The sequence below is a fragment of the Palaemon carinicauda genome, chromosome 12, assembly GCF_036898095.1.
Source record: "Palaemon carinicauda isolate YSFRI2023 chromosome 12, ASM3689809v2, whole genome shotgun sequence".
In the NCBI taxonomy this organism is placed as follows: Eukaryota; Metazoa; Arthropoda; class Malacostraca; order Decapoda; family Palaemonidae; genus Palaemon; species Palaemon carinicauda.
The window spans coordinates 157,114,615-157,119,614 of record NC_090736.1 but is presented as its reverse complement, the minus strand read 5'-3'; the positions used below and the strand labels follow the sequence as shown (position 1 = coordinate 157,119,614).

At 36.8% G+C, this 5,000-nt stretch overlaps 1 pseudogene; it reads right to left on the bottom strand.

The window, feature by feature from the left end:
• The window catches only part of LOC137651361 (nephrin-like), a 77,167-nt pseudogene that overhangs the window by 42,232 nt on the left and 29,935 nt on the right, over positions 1 to 5,000 (bottom strand).

Here is a 5,000-nt window from a genome sequence, read left to right as displayed (position 1 = left end):
TAATAATAATAATAATAATAATCCAACTCTTCGGTACTTGAAAAAGAGAAATAAAAATGTTGAGGAGGACCCTCTCATATTAGAAATCGGAGATGAGAGTGATATAGGCATAATCCGGTTAACCTTCAACCAGTGACCTTCACCCTATTACCCTCATCCAGTTCCAGAGACATGGAAATAGATCCAAACCTTTCTCTGGAGCTGAATGATTTTCCTGGACCCAGTACTAGGATTTAAGGGTCAAATTATTATTATTATTATTATTATTATTATTATTATTATTATTATTATTATTATTATTATTATTATTATTATTATTAGCTGAGTTGCACCCCTAGTTGGAAAAGCAGGGTGCTACAAACCCAAGGGCTCCAACTGTGAAAAATATCCCAGTGAGGAAACCAAATAAGGAAATAAATAAACTACAAGAGAAGTAATGAACAATTGAAATAAGATAGTTGAAGAACATTAACATTAAAATAGATCTGTCATTTATAAACTAAAAACTACTTGAGGAGGAAGATCTATCCCCAGCTTGGTCGTAGCTGGAATAAAACTTCTAAAATTCACAAATCTAACCCAAATTGAACGCTTTAAAGTCTTTAAAGGTTTAAAAGCCACTCATGAATGGTAGAGGCAAGGGACAGGGACAATGCCCTAGCAGGACAATACCCTAGAGACTAACATATATACATAAAATCAGTGTCCAAGCCTCCTTTCCATCCATGTTAGGACCAAGGAGGGCCAGGTAATAGCTCCTCATGACTCAGCAGGTAGACCTATAAGCTTCCCCAAACCTTCCCCCTTACAAGGATGGTAAAGATACAGACACTACAAGAAACTATCGAGCTTGAGCGGGACTACAGTGTAGCGATCTCCAGGCAAGGACATTTCCAACAGGCCAACCATTTCTTCTCAACCATTTCCATTAATTCAACCCATCTCTCTCTCCCAGAATCTGAGACGAGAAAGATGAAAACGCTTCTCAGCCATTTCCACTTAATTCTTGTAGGGTTATATTGATATGTGCAGCGGCCATCGATGGGATCTGAAAGCCTGATTGAGCCTTTGATTGGCAGCTCTGCCGGGTGAGCCCTTCGTGACCATACTGACAATTAAGCTCGAAGTTTACCGTCAGGAGAAGCCGGAGGGGTGAGACAGGGACTCGGGGGGAGTGTATTGGGTGGTTTTCAAGTTTGCTCTGTAGTGGGAGAGGAAGCTTCTGAATGGAAGGGGTAATTTGCATTCTGTTAAAGCTGTAGTGGACACGGCTACAGAAGAAAGCCGTGATGTTGGTTATGTATTTGGCTACGCAGGGATACAGGTATCTAATTCTTTATATAATTAGGGTTCTGGAGCTCTATTGGAAACGTCCATGCCTGGTGATCGCCGGACTGGGGTTCGAGTCTCGCTCAGGCTTGATAGTTTCTTGTAGTGTCTAAAACCTTACCATCCGGTGGGGTGTTTTCTTGTAGTGTCTACAACCTTACTATCCGTTGGGGTGTTTTCTTGTAGTGTCTACAACCTTACCATCCTTTGGGGTGTTTTCTTGTAGTGTCTACAACCTTACCATCCTTTGGGGTGTTTTCTTGTAGTGTCTACAACCTTACCATCCTTTGGGGTGTTTTCTTGTAGTGTCTACAACCTTACCATCCTTTGGGGTGTTTTCTTGTAGTGTCTACAACCTTACCATCCTTTGGGGTGTTTTCTTGTAGTGTCTACAACCTTACCATCCTTTGGGGTGTTTTCTTGTAGTGTCTACAACCTTACCATCCGTTGGGGTGTTTTCTTGTAGTGTCTACAACCTTACCATCCTTTGGGGTGTTTTCTTGTAGTGTCTACAACCTTACCATCCATTGGGGTGTTTTCTTGTAGTGTCTACAACCTTACCATCCGTTGGGGTGTTTTCTTGTAGTGTCTACAACCTTACCATCCTTTGGGGTGTTTTCTTGTAGTGTCTACAACCTTACCATCCTTTGGGGTGTTTTCTTGTAGTGTCTACAACCTTACCATCCTTTGGGGTGTTTTCTTGTAGTGTCTACAACCTTACCATCCTTTGGGGTGTTTTCTTGTAGTGTCTACAACCTTACCATCCTTTGGGGTGTTTTCTTGTAGTGTCTACAACCTTACCATCCGTTGGGGTGTTTTCTTGTAGTGTCTACAACCTTACCATCCTTTGGGGTGTTTTCTTGTAGTGTCTACAACCTTACCATCCTTTGGGTGTTTTCTTGTAGTGTCTACAACCTTACCATCCTTTGGGGTGTTTTCTTGTAGTGTCTACAACCTTACCATCCTTTGGGGTGTTTTCTTGTAGTGTCTACAACCTTACCATCCTTTGGGGTGTTTTCTTGTAGTGTCTACAACCTTACCATCCTTGTGAGCCAAGGGTGGAGTGTTTGGGTGAGCCTATAGATCTGCCTATTCAGTTATTAACAGCTATTTCCTGGGCCTCCTTGGTCCTAGCTTGGGTCTCTACTGCAATGCCTTGCTAACTAGAGCATTGTCACTGTTCCTTGCCTTTACCATTCATGAGCAGCCCTTAAGCCATTAAATCTGATTTAAGGCTATGTAATATATACAGTTACTTTACATGTATCCTAGATCATATATGTTTGATATAGTTTCGTTACTGTTAATTACCCCACTTGGACGTTTATATTTTAGTAATAAATCTTTTTCCTGACAATTTTTGTACTATTAAAAACAAAATCATCATTTGATCACATGTGAAGTGAAAGAAATAGAATTGTTGCCAATAAATTATTCGGTAAGACTATCTTATACGTATGACTAGACAAGTATACTTTTAATTACAAACTTTATTGTATTAAAAGCCTCGTTATAACCCAGTGACTCTTGTACTTGATTGCTAAAGTTATCATACATCTGACAATCATCTTTCAATCTGCCTGTTGACCAGCATTAGGGTTTACACAAACACACACACACACACACACACACACACAAAGAACACACACATAGACTCACACACATATGTATGTATGTATGTATGTATGTATGTATGTATGCGTGCGTGTATATGTGTCTCTACATACATACATACATACATACATACATATATATATATATATATATATATATATATATATATATATATATATATATATATATATATATATATATATATATATATATATATATATATAATGTGTGTGAGTGTATGTGTGTGTGTGTTTGCATATACACATTTACACACACACATACATACGCACTAACAACTTTTCCGAACCGATACCCGACAAAAACTATGACAGCCGGACACTGAAATGCTACGATTCTCATGACAAGCCCAACTCAATATCCTTCATACTATTATGACCGCAAAATACAGGAGCTGGCTTTACATACCCGTAATGATGGAAGCTGGAAATTTGTTATAACTCTATGACTTCCCAATTATATTTCAGCTGACATACGTATATGAAAAATCATTGGATACTGCGGGATGGACTCTCGCGCATATTCGCTTCGGGAAGAATAATTTGTTTTGTCTAGGTTTCATGAATATATTTGTTCTATCGTATTTTCTAGTCGTGCTAGATAAATTGAATATGCTGTGGATAAAAACGTAATGATATATGTGTATTATTTTTAATTATCTTTTGGAAATCAGATAAAATAAAAAGAATATGATGTTATATCAAATATTACTGCATTTAATATTCACGTATCAGTTTAAATTCGTCCTGAAAATTATAGATTGTAACAGCATCATATAATTACATACGCTTATTTAAGTTTTTTATTTACTTCGATAATACTTAACCAAAAGCAGTTCATGCTTAAGCTCTTAATACTTCAACGATAATAGTAATAATAACAAGAACAAATAATGATGTCAGACCTCCACCAATGAAGATTGTCAATATTTTACTCAAGTCTACGGACCTAGCTTTCCCTCTTTCGTATGTTGACAGTGAATGAATCTATTATATAAAAATAACAATAGCCAATAGATCAGATAAATAAATAAACAAGATCGGAAACGGTAGGGCGCATCCTTCACCTATATCATCTATATCACAAGATAAAAAACTTAATTATGCATATTTTGGCACTAGTTTCATGAGAATCAGATAAACATTGGCCACGATATAGCAAAAAGACGTTTTCTTAGATTTTTGTGACCTTGACCTTGACCTTATACGAATCCCAATCAAACAAACATACAAGCTAATAAATAAAAGCCTATGGAAATATAACCTTCGTAAAGAAAGTTGGCAAAGGTAATAGATAAGTAAATAAATAAATGAATAACTGAACAAATAAACAGGTAAATAAATAAATATGTGAATAAAAAAATAATTAAATGAACAAACAAACAAATAAATAAATAAATAAATATATAAATATATAAATAGATAAATAAATAAGCAAATGAATGAATGAATGAATGAATGAATGAATGAATGAATGAATGAATTAATTAATTAATTGATTAAGCGCATATAAGAACAAAACCTCTTCAGCGATTGTAATAACAGCAATCGCTCATTACTTACACAGGACGGTGAGATTAGCCGCATGCCTTATAGCTTTGCCCCCTCCTGCGCTGGGCGGAGTCACCTGGCACTGGTATTCCCCATCGTCTAAGATCTCCACTTCGGTTATCAATAGGTTGTGGATACCTCTGGCCTCGTCTCCCACGACGGTGTATCTTGGGAAACCGGGGATCGATCTGTTGAATCCTGTAAAGGGAAATGGGGGAAATATTATAATGAGAATTATAATGGAGGAAAAATTATGAGAATTATAATGGAGGAAAAATTATGAGAATTATAATGTAATAAGAAGTAAAGTAACAATAATAATAACATGAGGAAAAGAAGGAGGAAAGAAGGAGATGGAATAAGGCCGACAGATGAGAGAAAAAAAATACGGAACAGATATAACAATGAAAAGAAGTAGCGGGGAAATTTCAGTCCTTTATTGGGTTAGGTCTCTCTCTCTCTCTCTCTCTCTCTCTCTCTCTCTCTCTC